Raw genomic sequence first — 16,923 nt, forward strand, 5'->3', positions numbered from 1 at the left:
CTTGTTTAGAACTTGGCTCCATGGGATCTGCACCGCACTCAAATCAGTTCTTACCAACTGAAATCGGGAGTTCTTCTCGATGCAATAATATACCAACAGCCGTATGTATTGTAGAAATTTATTTTATGAACTTCTTATGTGCTACCAGTTTCGGCATTACATTCATGCCATCTTCAGGTCCCACACGTCATAGTCGTAAAAACGAAATACACGGAACGAGCCATATAACTGGATCCGTGAATCACATCGTTATGCATCAGCTCTTGGTGGCCAGGCGACACAGACTGAGTCAAGAAGTACATGTCAGCCGTTGTCCCACCGTCCATTATGGATCAACGAAGAAGAAATCGGGAGTCGTCTGACCAGCCCACTGTTTTCCAGACGTCTAAGGTCCAAACAATATGGTGACGAGCTAGGGGAGGCGCTGCCGGCGATATCGTGCTGTTAGCAAAGGCAATCGCATCGGTCGTCTGCTGCAGTAGCCCATAACGCTAAATTTCGACGAACTGTCCTACCGGATAAGTTCTGCGGTTATTTCAGGCAGTGTTACTTGTCTGTTAGCACTGTCAACTCTACGCAAACTCTGCTGCTCTTAGTCGTTAAGCGAGGCCACCGGCCACTGCGTTATCCGTGGTGAGAGGTAATGTCTGAAATTTGGTTTTCCCCGCACACTCTTGACACTGTGAATCTCGGATTATTGATTTCCGAAATGGAATGTCCCACCCGTCTAGCTCCAAGTACCATTCTGGGTTCAAAGTCTGTTAATTGCTCTCGTGGGGCCATAATCAGGTCCGAAACCTCTTCACATGAATCACTTTAGTACAACTGACAACTCCACCAATGCACTGCCCTTTTATACCTCGCGAAACTACCGCCGTCTGTATATGAGCATATCCCTATTCCGTGACTTGACCGTACTCTACCTAATTGATCCGTCAGTATTATTTGAATTTAGGGAACTACAGCCGGATGGCGTCTACAGCTTGCCACGACAATTCGGCTGACAGCCAGTTAGCCATCATCCGGTGAATGTTTTACGCTGTAGATTGCTGATGAACATCGCTCAGTTTATATTAAAAATTGGAGCGGAGGAGCATGCACTTAGGTTACCGCTGCATGTGAGGCCCCCTTTCGAATTTAGCACCTTTTTCAGATATTGCTTCATCTGACGTGCGCAGACGCATGGACAATGATCAGTTGCAAGTACACACACTGTCGGATTCTGGGCCCACGGAGTAAAAGTATACGTGTCATTTTCTTTCTGAAGATATTAAAGAAATTACCGGCTGCCACGCTTTTTCCTGTTGAAAGCCGTCATAAAGATTACAAAGATCTTCCGCCAAACGTATTTCAACAGATTGCTCAATAACTGACTCCCAGAGCGATCTTGTCGAGGCCAATATTTCCGTGGCAGAATCATACATGGAATGTCCTGCAGATTTAACGGATGGTTAGAATTAAAGTGCAGCTACTCATAAACGTTCAGTGTGGCTGTAATTATATCACGGCACTGAAACTTGGTAGAGATGGCTCTGAGCACTATGGGACTTAACATCTGAGGTCATCGTCCCCTAGAACTTAGAACTACTTAAACCTAACTAACCTAAGGACATCACACACATCCATGCCCGAGGCAGGATTCGAACCCGTGAGTGTAGCGGTCGCGCGGTTGCAGACTGTAGCTCCTAGAACCGCTCGGCCACTCTGGCCAGCAAAAAATTAGTCCCAGGAGAAAATGCGGCACTGGGAATGCAACAAAGACGTATAGATGTGTTTCCTTATGTAGTGGTTCAGTAATGGGACGTGGGCAGTGTGAAAGGCATAATGTTGATTTTATTGTTATCTGCCGCTTACACAATTTGTTAAATACAAGCACGGGAGACGTCAGCGACAAGTTGTACAGCATCACATTTGCACATGATGACCAAAATTGGAACTATTTCTTTCTCTAGCGTAAATCTGTTCCGTATTAGCGCATTGCCGTGTCTACTAGTTTCGCTGCCATACGACAAATACAACCCACACTGGATCGTCATGAGCAGCTGGACTTTACTTACAACCGTGCTACCATGCCACAATGAATAAAGGGAGCATCCATTCTTTTGGAATATCATCCTCATACTGATGCTGATAATGAACTCCGGTTTCAAATGAAATAAAAGTTCAGTCCTTCAATATCCGTTATGCGAATTTCTCCACAAAGTTCGTTAAGTATCGGACTAGTGTTTCGGTGTGTACCACTTTCCATTTGCACCAGAATGGGTATAGGTGTTCCAGGTGCCAGGAATGGAAATACAACTAATATGGCAATTACTTCTCTTTGCATAATTAATTAGCTTGGTTTTTGGGTCATATTTAAACACACACGTTTTGTTATCGCTACCGGATTTTTGCGTGAGACGTCAGAGTGACGTATGCTACAGTTCTGTTATAGCAAAATATGGCGCGCGTGGTGTAGAGAAATCTTTAGCCGGAAGAGAGTGTCCGACAGCGGGTCCGTTTTCACACTGGTAAACAGTCAGATTTGAATGCTCTTCTTCAATGATACAGAAACCTGTGACACCCATCTCTCCATTTATTACTGGGCAATCCTCTTTTTGTATGGATTTCTTCTTTAAAAACAACACCTCACTGCCATAAGTTAGAACTGCGAACATACTGATTATAAACATTCTATATGAGACACATTCAAAGCTCCAATTCAGAGGCTAGTTTACCAAAGCACTCCAGCACATTATTGCTCTTCTCTTTTGAAGATGTCGTAACTTAACTGCTTCTGTGACTGCATTCTTAAATTATGCAACTTTATTTTCGATGTGTCGGTTACGCCTAATTTTAATATTATTATTCTTAATTTTTAAGAATAATACTTTCAAACTTGCTCTATTAAGTTGTTTCATTCGTTGTTGACGTTTATCTACCCTAGAAACAAACAGTACAGTGTAATCAGCGATATGAAGGAGATAAAGATATGTTCCATTTATACGTATAAAGTCTTCATTATCCCAATATAAGGCTCAGAATACGGGTACATCACCTCAATCGCAGGACTAGTATCGAATGTACGGAATTTCTTCACCTGGGCGGAGGTGGGCAGGATCACCGTTACGAAGGTTAGGACTGGCATGCAGCCTTCATATGCTCCGGAAGGGGAACGTGGTTTTAATTATCCTCGTAGACGATGTAGCGCGTGAAGGACGAAATTAGATGTGACGTGATAACAGAGGCGCTGGAGAACCATTGCTTCACAAGGACAGGCGATTTTTTTTTTTTTTTTTTTTTACGAGATGTGGGAACTTTATAAAAGCTGATACAAGATACCGATGGCGGAGGGACTACGGATACGGATGTGGAAAGCGAAACCAGCTGTGTGACACACAAGGATTTGAAACGATTGATAAAACACAAAGGTCGGAGATACATGCAGAATTTGAGTAGTTGAGGATGTTGATGGTATGTATGATAGCGGAGGGGTTTTATAACGTACACCCGGCAAGTGGATGAAAGAGCTTTGCCAAAATCGGAGATGTAAGGTCTTTTGGCTCTGTCCCGTTTTCAGCGCGACACAGTGCTCAAAACGTAGTCATGAGGTCGCGTTAATTTGGAGTCTCCCCCTTTCTGTACCACCGGCACCGAGCTCGCTTTGTCAAATCCTTTCATATTGTCACATAAGAAACGTGAAGCATCACATCATATCGCAAACACTCTCCCTGATGCACACTTCACAACTCATTGTCACAGTGGAAGAAGGCACTTCAAACCACTGCCTAGAATCCACAAGACTTGCTTCCAAAATACCATTTTTCAAAGAGGGCTGACTTGGACTTATCACACAATCGGCTTAGCAGCTCATGTATCCAAGTTGCTGACAAGAATTATATACAGAAGAGTGGAAAAAAACTGAGAATTTGTTAGATAACGATCATTTTTTCTTTAGAAACGGTAAAAGCACCAGAGAGGCAGTTCTGATATTGCGGTTGATTACGGAAGTTAGATTGAAGGAAAATCAAGACACGTTCATAGGATTTGTCGACCTTGTATTAACCGTTGACATGGAGCAGGTTCATCTGTGCAGTGTTCACGCCTACTCCACGTCAACAGTTCCTACAGTCATCAAGGCATGTAAGTGCTGAAGATGATCTCTTAGAAGATCGAAACCGGTCGTCTGAAAATAAAAATAAACAACATAAATGCTATCAAGACCTTTCATACTGAAATAAGTTTATAATACATAAATCAAAAAAAGTTTCGCGTCACCTCGGTTCCGAGAGTTCCGGAACCTATTCAGTAAATTGGATTAGAGATCAACGTAAACATCATTTCTGCCCTTTCTATTGAGCATGAAAACCACACATTGCATGTTGTACCACCATACAGCGACACCTTCAGAGGCGGCGGTCTAGATTGCTGTACACAACTGTACCTCAAATACCCAGTAGCACGTCCACTTGCACTGATCCATGCCCGTATTCGTCGTGGCATACTATCCACAAGTTCATCAAGGCACTCTTGGTCCAGATTGTCCCACTCCTCAACGGCTATTCGTCGTAGATCGTAATTGGTGAGTAACTTCGTCCAGGCATGTTCGTTAGTTTCATGTCTGGAGAACATGCTGGCCACTCTAGTCGAGCGATGTCGTTATCCTGGAAGAAGTCGTTCACAGGATGTGCACGATGGGGGCGCGAAATGTCGTCCATGTAGATGAATGCCTTGCCAATATGCCGCCGATATGGTTGCACTATCGGTCGGAGGATGGCATTCACTAATCGTACAGCCGTTACGCGCCTTCCATGACCAGCAGCAGCATAAGACGGCTCCATATAATGCCACCCCAACACAGCAGAGAACCTCCACCCTGCCGCGCTCGCTGGACAATGTGTCTAAGTCGTTCAGCCTGACTGGGCTGCCTCCAAACACGCCTCCGACGATTGTCTGGTCGATGGCATATGCGACACTCATCGGGTGAAGAGAACGTGATGCCAATCCTGAGCGGCCCATTCGGCACGTTGTTAGGCCCATTTGTACCGCGCTGCATGGTGTCGTGGTTGCAAAGATGGACCTCGCCATGGACGTCGGGAGTGAAGTTGCGAGTCATGCAGCCTATTGCGCATAGTTTGAGTCGTAACACGACGTCCTGTGGCTGCACATGGTGGCGTTGCTGTCAGGGTTCCTCTGAGCCATAATCCGTAGGTAGCGATCATCCACTGCAGTAGTAGCCTTTGGGCGGCCTGAGCGAGGCATGTCATCGAAAGGTCCTTTTTGTATCCCCTCCATGTCCAAACAACATCGCTTTGGTTTACTCCGAGACGCCTGGACACTTCCCTTGTTGAGAGCCCTTCCTGGCACAAAGTAAAAATGCGGACGCGATCGAACCGCGGTATTGACCGTCTAGGCATGGTTGAACGAAAGACAACACGAGCCGTGTACCTCCTTCCTGATGGAATGTCTGGAACTGATTGGCTGTCGGACCCCCTCCGTTTAATAGGCGCTGCTCATGCGAGGTTGTTCACATCTTTGGGCAGGTTTAGTGACATCTCTGAACAGTCAAAGGGACTTTGTCTGTGATACAATATCCACAGTCAACCGGGGTGATGCAAATCTTTTTTTGATGTGTATCTTCAATAAGCACTGTTTCGCAGCTTTAAACAAGGAATGAAAGTCATGTCTACAACGTCAACATGCGCAAAAATGTACGATTTTATTTTGCTACCAGTTTCGGTCATAAATGATCAACCTCAGATATAGGTAATGTCCCTTTAGTATCCGTATGCGTAAAGAAAAAAGATTTCGGAAATACCGTTTCTGTACAGAATTATTTGCTGTAATGTTAAATGAGCCTCAAAAATTTTCAGATTTGAGAATAGTATTTGTAATGAACGAATAGCTGAGATTAGGCAATGAATGTCATCCATATAGCTAATCGCCTAACTCGGTTCGATAGTGTGCGGAGCTGATTTCAGGTTGCCTAACTAACGGCTTCAAAGGGCACCAAAATTTTAATATATTGTGTTTCATATATTTATTGTCTAAACGTAAAAAATTAAAATGCTGTCATAATCTAATCGTTAAGAGGCATCGCCTTATGTTAAAAGACAACACAGTAAGACAAGCTTTATAGCTTGGGTGATGTCGACCAGGATACCGAGCAGCATACATAGCACACCTAGTTGGGCATTTTGGTCACAATAGCCGTACATCAACACGATATCGACCTTTTCCGCAATTGGTAAACGGTCCATTTCAACACGGATAATGTATCACGAAGCAAATACCGTCCGCACTGGCGGAATGTTATTTGCTACCACGTACTTATACGTTTGTGACAATTACAGCACCATCTATCACAAACCGAAAAAAGTTGTCCAACTAAAACATTCATATTTCTTTACGTACTACACGAATATGTAATAAAATGGGGGTCCCTATCTAAAAAAACTCAATTGATATCCGTTTGACCTATGGCAGCGCCATCTAGTGGGCAAACCATAGCGCCATCTGGTTTCCCCATTCAAGCTAGACGAGATTAGTTCTTTGTAGTTTTTTCGTTTGACGCTTATTTCGTGAGATATTTGGCCCGGTGACTATTAATGAACCACCCTGTATACAGCCGCTATAGACCCCTACACTGAACATATGCACTTATGACACTGACACGCCACAAGGAAAGAGGCCATTGTGCGCGGAGAAAAGTAAAGCTTTCCGGCTAGGCAGCTGGACCTACCCTTCGGGGTCTAGCCTCCAACAATCCCATATGATTCTTTCTTCCTCCGGTGAACAGGTTTCTCAGCCTGTGAGATGGCCGAGAAAAAATTCTGGACACCCTACCACGCGAAACTCCTTTGAAATCATTCTTATTCAGTCCGAAACTGTGAACCCTAGAAAACTGTACCGTTTGAACTTAGTTGTCTACTTTGATTCGTAGTGGCATATCTAAAATACTGACGCATTGTCTGCGATTTCCTGTTCACTCAGATGGGTAACCTGTTGTCGTGATAACTAGTCCAGTACTAGGTGCAGAAATTCCAGGCGACTAAGTAGATGCAAAAAACGCTGTTCAAAAGTATTAGGGGAATACACGTATCAACGTCTAGTATGTTAAATCTCTTTTGATACAGGCAGTACCTGTGGTTTTAGACGTCCTCACTTTCTGTGATGTTCTGGAGAGGCTTCAGTATCGACAGTCATACGGATCTTGTCGTTTTCCATGGTCACCTTACTGCGAGGCAGTACATTGAACAGATCCTGTTGGACCATGTGGTGGCTGCTGCATCGGTGGTGGCCCTGAATTCCTTCAAATGCGAGAGCCCATGTGGCGGGCGTCAGCATGGATGTCTTGAGAAGCCTGTACACTGAAGCAGTGGAATGGCCGGCGGTGAGTCCCGACCTAAAATCCATCGTGCGTACGTGGGACTTGACAGAAGTGTTCGTGATCCAACATACATTCGCCAACAACTGTCATGGGCTCTCACTGAAGAATGGGAACGGATGCCACAGAGTGACCTCTGTAGACGTATACAGAACGTGCCACTTAGGTGTCAGGCAGAAATAAACGCTCATATAGGGTATACAATTTACTGAACCTCTCAAAATCCATTGAGAAACATCCAGGATGACGAGATGAATGACATTGTTTTCGACACCTGTTGGGCGCTTCATTTCTTTTTGTGTTGGGTTGGGTTGGTTGTTTGGGGGAAGAGACCAAACAGGTAGGTCATCGGTCTCATCGGATTAGGAAAGGACGGGGAATGAAGTCGGCCGTGCTCTTTCAAAGGTACCATCCCGGCATTTGCCTGGAGCGATTTAGGTAAATCACGGAAAACCTAAATCGGAATGGCCGGACGCGGGACTGAACCATCGTCCTCCCGAATGCGATCGTCTTATGTAAACGAGCGAGGATGTAACGATGTTTTATTCAGTACTTAATTTGTGAAAGATAAATGTATAATTTGGTAACGTAAGCAGTCCACAATTACTGCACAATGAGGTATGGCAGACGTCCAAACTCGTGTTCCTTTGATTCTTTTGAGGAATGTAATGATAGTAAAATTTCTGAAAGTTTTGCAACGGAATTGAATTCCTGGAGCATGGATGCCTTCCGCCTACTAACTGATCCGTGTGGTTGGCCGGTGGCAGACGTTGTCGTGTTCTGCTGTTGCGCACGTGGGCCGCGCCGCCCCCGCTCTCGCCTTGGCCGCTGGGTGCCACGTGGCCGGCTCGTGTTTGGGCAGCGCGTGCTGGACCGGACGCTGGCTGCCCCACCGGATCAATCGATAGGCGGACTCTGTCTCCGCCTCCGCACCATCCTCACATCATCGGCGCCCACCGCTCCTTCCCAGCAGTTCCAAGGGCGCTCAGTGTTGTACTGCCTCTGCTTCCCCGGTCGAGAGCTCCCATAATCACATACAACTAGTCGAAAGTCAACGGTACATTTGCAATGCAACAATCGTAATAGATCCCATTAGAGCTCTAAGCTCCGTCCGAACAGGCCTCGGAGGCCGAACGGGAGCGACCGACCATCATGTCATCCGCAGCTCATAGGTATGGAGAGGAATGTGGTCAGCATACAGTTCTTCCGCGCACTGTCAGTTTTAGTGACCGGATTCGTTAGAAAGAAAGAATCGTATTTCTTAGCGGAACTACGAAAGTTGGCAAGAAATTTCTGAATTGCTGACCTGCGTGCAATCCAAACAGCGTTCTGTTACACCCACACACGCCTTCCCCCTCGCCCCTTCGTAAAGCCACATATCATGTTCACAAACGCAATATGAAAAGTACAAGAAGATTCTGTGCCTACATCTATATCAGTACTCCGGAAGCCAACTGACGGTGTGTGATGGACGACACTTCTGGTACTGCTGATTCCCCCTTCCCTGCTCCACTTGCAAATGGCGCTTGGAAAGAATGAGTGTTATCGACAGGGGATGTCAAATTGACTCCATATTTGTAAATTTCCATGAGGCTTTCGACACCGGTCCTCACCTGCAACTTTTAATCAAATTACTTGCCTGTGGAGTATCGTCTGAGTTTTGCAATTGTATTCATGGTTTCCTATCAGAAAGGTTACAGTTTGTAGAGATTGACGGAAAGTCATCACGTAAGACAGAAGTAATACCTGACGTTCCCCAAGGAAGTTTTATAGGCCCTCTGCTGTTCCTGATCTGCATAAACGATTTAGGAGGCAGTCTGAGCAGTCCTTGACGATTGTTTGCAGACGATGCTGTTATTTACCGTCTTATAAAGTCAATAGATAATTAAAAAATTCAAATCGATTTAGACAAGGTATCTGTGTGGTGCGGAAAGTCCCAACTGATTTTAAATAATGGAGATAGTGAAGTCATCCACATGAATACTAAACGGAATCTGCTAAATTTCGTTTACACGATATCTCTCACAAATCTAAAAGTTGTAATTTCAGCCAAATGCTTAGGGATTACAATTGCGCATAACGTAAATTGGATCGATCACATAGATGATGTAGTGGGTAGAGCAAAATAAAGACTGAGATTTATTGGCAGAACGCTTAAGAAGTGCAACAGGTCTACTAAAGAGACTGCTTACACTACACTTATCCTCCCGCTTCTGGCTTACTGCTGCGCGGTGTGGGATCCACATTGGGATCCACAACAGATATGACTGACGGAGGACATCGAAAACTTTCAAAGAAGGGCACCTCGTTTTGTATTAACGCGAAGTAGGGGATTGAGTGCCACGGATATGATACGTGAAATGGAGTGGAAATCATTAAAACAATGGCTTTTTTTGTTGCTGCAGGATCTTCTCACGAAATTTCAATCACCAATGTTCTCCTCAGAGTATGAAAATACTTCTTTGGCATCCACACTAATACGAGGGCTCGTTGGGCGCACTCAGGGAGTAAAATTATGTAACTATTTTTTGTAAACCAGGTGGCGATACAGCGATGAGTCTGCACTATAAATGAACAAAAAAAAACAGCATCAAATGGATAACAAAAATGAACAACAAAATGTTATATAGCAAAAAAAGCACTACATTATAAATGAACAGCATAAATAAGAGCATCAAATCGATAGCTCTGCACTATAAATAAACAGAAAAAATGAGCTTCATATGCATAAAAAAATTTACAGTAAAAAGCCATATAGGAAATATGCCACTGTTCTATAAATCAGCAGAAGAAACACGATCAAATCGACAGCTGTGCACTATAGATGAGCAGGAGAGAACCATACAGAAAAAATCACTGTGCTATAAATGTGAGAGGTCCTTGAACCGGGGACACCTTTAAATTCAGCAGTCTGCAGGAACAGGAGGGGCGGTTGTCATGTAGCTCAATATTTTCCAAGAATACTCGTCAGACGATGACATGAAAATTTAGCTAATTGTAGAAAGATAGCACAGATGCAATTGGCAACTGGCTTACAGTGTCGCTAACATATATCTATATAAGAAAGTGTCAATCTGATTATTTTTTGATTACCCTAACACAAATGAACGACTGCAGCAAAATCCGTATCGTCGATTTCTACGTTTATCTTCCCCTGTTTCATCTTTCTGTTCGTACGCTTGAGTTGGCGCAGTGGTAAGACACTGGACTCGCATTCTGAAGGACCGTGGTTTGAATCCTCTTCTGGCCATTCAGACTTATTATTTCCGTGGCTCCCTAAATCGGTTAAGGCAAATGCCAGAATGGTTCCTATGAAAAGGACACGGCAGATTTCCTGCTCCATCCTTCCACAGTGTGATCGTCTGCTCTGTCCCTAATCAGTTGTCGTCGACGCGACATTAAACTCTTTCACTATAAACTTCGAGAGACTACTTTCTGGGAAGAGACGGATAACATATTACTTCGTCCCTTATAAATCTCGCGAAATAACCACGACGGGAAAATACGAGATATTAGAGCTGATACAGAGGTTTATCGACAATCTACATCTACATGATTGACTTGCAATTCACAATACAGTACCTGGAATAGGCTTTATCGAAACTCCTTCAAGTTATTTCTCCACTGTTCCACTCTCGGGCACCGCGCGGGAATAAAACGAACTATCATACATTTCAAAAATGTTCAAATGTGTGTGAATTTCTAAGGGACCAAACTGCTGAGGTCATCGGTCCCCAGACTTAGACACTACGTAAACTAAATTATGCTAAGAGCAACACAGAAACACATGCCCGAAGGAGGACTGGAACCTCCGGCGGGAGGGACCGCGCAATCGGTGACGTGGCGCCTGAAACCCCGCGGACACTCCGCGCCGAGATTATAAGTTTCCATGCGAGCTCTTATTTATTTGATTTTATTATGATGATGATTCCTCCCTATGTAGATGGATATTACTAACGAAGTGGGAACCCCGGAAGCACTCGGGGCGGGGGGTGCAAAAAAATGTCTCTACTTTTTGTGAACCAGGCAGCCACACAGTGATAGCTTGTACTAAAACTAAAAAAACTAAACTCCTCCCGCACAGGCCATAAAGGCCCAAAGTTACCGACTGGCCGCCGAGTCATCCTCGGCCCACAGGCGTCACTGGATGCTGAGGTCACACCGCTCTCCCGGCCGTATATCAGTTTCCGAGACCGGAACCGCTATTTCTCAATCAAGTAGCTCCTCAGTTTACCTCACAAGGGCTGAGTGCACCCCTCTTGTCAACAGCGCTCGGCAGACCGTATGGTCACCCATCCAACTGCTAGCCCAGCCCAACAGCGCTTAACTTTGGTGAACTGACGGGAACCGGTGTTACCACCGCGGCAAGGCCGTTGGCAGCTTACACTATAAATGAAAAAAAAATAGCATCTAAAGTATAACAAAAATGAACAGCAACAAGTCATATAGGAAAAAATGAAGATCACTATAAATGACCAGCAGAAAAACAGCATCAAATCGATAGTTCTGCACTTTAAGTGAACAGCAAAAAATCATCTAGGAGGAAAGGCATTGCACTAAAATAAAGAGAAAAAGAAGAGCATAAAATCTATAGCTCTGCACAATAAATGAACAGCGAAATAATCATATAGCAGAAAAAGCAATACACTGCAAATGAACAAAAAAGTGAGTATCAAATCGATGGCTCTTCAATATAAATGAACAGAAAAAAATAGCGTGAAATGGATAACAATAACGCACAGCAAAAACTCACATAGGAAAAAAAAGCACTGCACTATAAATGAACAGCAGAAAAGTAACATCAAGGTGATAGCTCTTCGCTGTAAATGAGCAGCAAAAGATCATCTAGGAATAAAAGTACTATGCAATAAATGTGAGGATCCTTGAGTTGGAGACTCCTCTAACATCAGCAATCTCGTTGTCTTTAGGAAATTTAACGAAATGTTTCTTGTTTTGTTTAGAATTTTCAGGCGTCAAATATTCGACACTTGGAATATCGTACAAAACCACAAAACATTGTTAGTGATTAACACATTCTTTTGTTAAATCAAAGGAAACCAAAAGCCTTTAAACCAAGTACCTAAATTTAATTGATAGTTGTTATGGTTAATGAATTGATATAGGTAAATTTGGGCACACTAGAATGTGGGACACGAGAAAATGGAGAGAAGGTTCCAGCGCAGTAGAATTTGGGGCACAAAGAATGCACAGCAAAAACTGAAACAAAAAATTGACAGCAAAAACGGATAGAAAATTTGAGCGCCCTTGAGGCTGGGTCACAAAAAAACTGGGCAACTAAAATGTATAGAAAATCTGACTGCCCTAGAATATGGAGCGTAAAAAATGAACAGCAAAAATGGACATCTCGGAGACCAACAATGGGTAGCGAAGCCAAGTGTGCTCAACGTGCCCCAAAAGTTGGCATGTTGGTCCTTCGTTTGCCATCCGTTTGACCTTCGTTTGCCTTCGTTAACCATAGTTTGGCTCTAAGATTTCCATTTTTGCCCTTCATTTTTTGTGCCCGAAATTATAGTGCATTCAAATTTTCTATCCATTTTTGCTGTCCATTTTTTTCCCAAATTCTAGTGCGCTCAAATTTTCTATCCATTTTTTGTGTCCACTTGTGCCATCTGTTTATGTTGTCCATTCTTTGTGCCTCAATCCTAATGCAGCCAAATTTTCTATCCATTTTTGCGTCCAAATTTACGTATATGAATTCATTAAGATAATACCTAGCAACTAAATTTAGGCACCCGGTTTAAAGGTATTTGATTTATATTGTTTGACGAGAAGAATATGGTAATCACTAATGATATTTTGTGCTTTTTTATGATATTCCAGGGGTCAAATATGTGAGCCCTATAAATTTTAAACAAAAATGTCGGAAAAATGTACAATTTTATATTGGAAGATAGGCAATTAAAAGTATGTGTACGTGAAAGAATTCATTATTTCATGAAAACCGAGCGTAACGAGTGCAGCGTTTTGTGAGCGCTTAATAAATAATATTGCGAAAACGTATTTCTCATTAACGGTTGAACTAATTTAAAAAGACTCCAACTGACAGTGTGCACCAAAATGTATTGAGGATGAAGAGTTTTTAAAGTTTAGGTAGTGCCAAGAAACTAGTGGCCTGTACGAACGATTTTTTTCATTTAGAAGAGATGTATTCGTTTACTGCAAATACAATTAGGCATCAGCTGCACAATGTATTAGAGACTCACGAAAACTTGTGGCGGACCAGGATTAGAAACCGATTTTCTCACTTAACTTTAACCGCACGGGGAGAGACATTATTAATATCGCCCTCTTGGTCTTGCACAACAGTTTATGCAATATCTGTATTTTACACAGTCTCTATAGTACTATGCAAATTTGTTCACACATGTATGGCTCTGAATGGCAGAACAGCACGAAGGATCATTTTAGGCAGGATTCCAAGTTATATGAATGCTTTCAACACATAAGTGAGCAATTACGTAAATATAAATAGTTTCAGTAGTGAAAGGCTGTTTTTCGAGTAGTATTTATATTACAAACACTTTCAAGAAATTGAAGTAAAGACAGGTGATGTTAGAGGAGCAAAAAATATGAAAAGATAATATAAAATAAAAAAACGGTCAAAAGTGTCAACTTTTATGAACAATTTTGGAATATTGTTAATATATTCTGGTGATACTCTACGTCTGTGAGTGTGTGTATATGTGTGTGTTTTTGTGTGTGTGTGTGTGTGTGTGTGTGTGTGTGTGTGTGTGTGTCTTTGTGCGTGGGAGAGAGATAGACAGAGGGAGTGAGAGCGAGAGAGAGAGCGAGAGAGAGAAGAGAGACACAAGAGAGATAGAGTTAGCGGGAAGGAGGCAGAGGAACAGACAGAGAGCACACGCTGCCAGTGAGAGAGCTGTGTGGTTTGTTGAGCTTGTGATTGCCAAAGGTTTCATATTGTGACTAGGCTCATGACATTTTCGTGAAAAAGTGACAGTCATAAGTGTCTCTCTCTCTCTCTCTCTCTCTCTCTCTCTCTCTCTCTCTTTCTCGCACACACACACACACACACACACACACATATATATATATATATATATATATATATATATATATATATATATATATATATGTTCAGTATCCATATGATAAAAAATATTAATATGTAAAAATATTTTATCAAATTTGCCACAGTTGGCAGCATTATTACTTTATACTTTTTTCACTTTTTAGCTTCTATCTTTGTTTACTTCATTTTATCAAAAAATATCTTTTGATCTATGAAAGAAATTTACATTTATATGAGTTTTCACCTATGCAATCAAAGCACCCACATGAATTTCAGTCCTGCTTTAAAATAATATTTTGTGTTCTTCTGCGAGGCAGTGCCATAGATCGTTCACATAAGTCGTACACTCTAATCATTTGTGCTATATTAGTGGGAATAAAGCATCTTAACAAATGAAGAAGCGTAGCATGAAGAGCAATAAATGTTAATGTTTACAATAATTAATTGTTATTCTTAACAGTTACAGTTAAAGTAAGAAACTAGTCCCCGTGGGCAAGTACACAAGACGCGGTGGCGCCCATGTTATCGAATTCCACGCAGTAGACATGGGCGTTGGGTCAACTCGTCGCTCTCCCGACTTTCCACACCTTGCAGCCGCTACTTCTTATTCAAACAGCACCTCAGTGGGTACCGCGAGGCCGAGAGCACCCCGTCCCAAACCTCCCACCAAGAAAAAATTCTTACCACTACCAGGAGTAGTTAGACTAGGGGATCGTCAGTTACGGAGGCGCGTTAGAGTCTCTGTGAAGCCAAACAGCGTTCTCGTTTAAAACATCACCATTTGAAAACCGGTTTTTCTGTATGCAGGCGAAAGCTTGGTGCCGCCCGCTGTGGCCGAGCCGTTCTAGGCGCTTCAGTCCGGAACCACGCTGCTGCTACGGTCGCAGGTTCGAATCCTACCTCGGGCATGGATGTGTGTGATGCCCTTAGGTTAGTTACGTTTAAGTAGTTCTAAGTCTAGGGGACTGATGACCTCAGATGTTAAGTCCCATAGTGCTCAGAGCCACTTCAACCATTTGAAAGCTTGGTTCGTCATAAGAATGGAAATAAAAGATAAACAGCACCCTGATTGCCGTAAATCTGATAATGAAAAGAAAAATAAGATTCAGAGAGAATTAAGGTGTTTAGAAGAAATGGTCTAAAGAAGCATTTAACTGACACCATCAAGTTTTTGAAATGCCAGGAAATCAGTTACCACATATATAAATTGTTTCAGTACCGACCTAAACGAAGGAGAGAATAGGTGGACCGTATCCCCGAAGGCATGAGTAGTTTTTCTAGTACCTTATGATACTCACCCAATAAATGACAGTGCCTGACAAGTGATACGGACCAAGACTCTCTCCAAGCAATTAAACAAGCCACTTTTGGCGGGACGGCACGCTGTGCTGTGGCGAAACCTATTGCTCTCAGAGGCTGCTGTCTCATTTCTAGTTTCCAATAGATCGTCAACTGATTCGGACTGACAGTAATGTTCCCTTGCAAGTAGTGACACTGCAAATCGAGACAAGGGCTCTAAGATGTGGGTTTCGTACATAAATAAGATGGCACTGCGAAACACCCTGCAAACACAGACAGCCTAAAACCAAGATTCAACCGGCGGGTGACGAACAAAATTAGAATAACTGCTCACTAATTTATCGAGTTCCAGTCAAAAAGTAGGTAATCACATGAGGCTTGCTATGCCAGACCGAGTGGAACCACTAGGAGCACTTAGATGTTTGGCATCTGGTGATTCCTTATCACCTCTCTTGTATACATATAGCGTCCCAAAGAGTGCAAAAATTTACTTTTCTCTCTTGCACTACTCAACAGTTACTTACAAGAGACCACAGGTACTGTAAGTATAAACGTAAATTATCACAACTCTACTCCTCTGTTATCATTCATTGTGCATGTCCACAAAAACGGAACATGATTCGGTAAATCTATGATTAAATACAGTATACGACGAACCGTCGTAAAGTACTATTTTTGTCAACTCGGAAAAGCAAGCTGCAATCAGAACCTTGGGTATGGTATCACTCCTTCTTTAAATACTAGTAAACCCCCAATTCTTTAAAGAACGTAGCTCCCGTGTATAAAATTGCTTGAAATTCATCATTACTTTACAAATAAGTTATATGTTAAATATTTGACGAAAAAGCATCAACCGGGAAAAATTTTAAAAAAGTTTGAAATTATGTTTAAGATTCGTTGGAAGTCGCCAAGTGTTGTCAGTATCACACACAGGATAGGTATATTGTGGGTAATTTGCGCTCAGCTTTAAACAAAAGCTCGTTTTTCATTCATTTCATTGTCTATGATGTCGTATCTGCTAAACCGTGTCGTACATGACATAATTTTGCAGGTACAATCAGTGTTACTGCTGACACTGCCTGAAAAACGTGTTAAGAATGTAATTTGTAGTAAGAAAATATATATATTAAAACTTCATGCCTCGTGTAGCAGTTTTCATGCGTGAAAGCGAAATACAGTAAGTCATAATTTCTTTTGGCTTTCATCA

The 16,923-nt window shown here is 42.6% G+C and overlaps 1 pseudogene; it reads right to left on the minus strand.

Annotated features, from left to right (window-relative positions):
* Nucleotides 1-11,626: 11,626 nt before the first annotated feature.
* LOC124799675 lies at nt 11,627-11,744 on the minus strand (annotated as a pseudogene).
* Nucleotides 11,745-16,923: the final 5,179 nt, after the last annotated feature.

This window comes from Schistocerca piceifrons, chromosome 5 (genome assembly GCF_021461385.2).
Source record: "Schistocerca piceifrons isolate TAMUIC-IGC-003096 chromosome 5, iqSchPice1.1, whole genome shotgun sequence".
NCBI lineage: Eukaryota > Metazoa > Arthropoda > Insecta > Orthoptera > Acrididae > Schistocerca > Schistocerca piceifrons.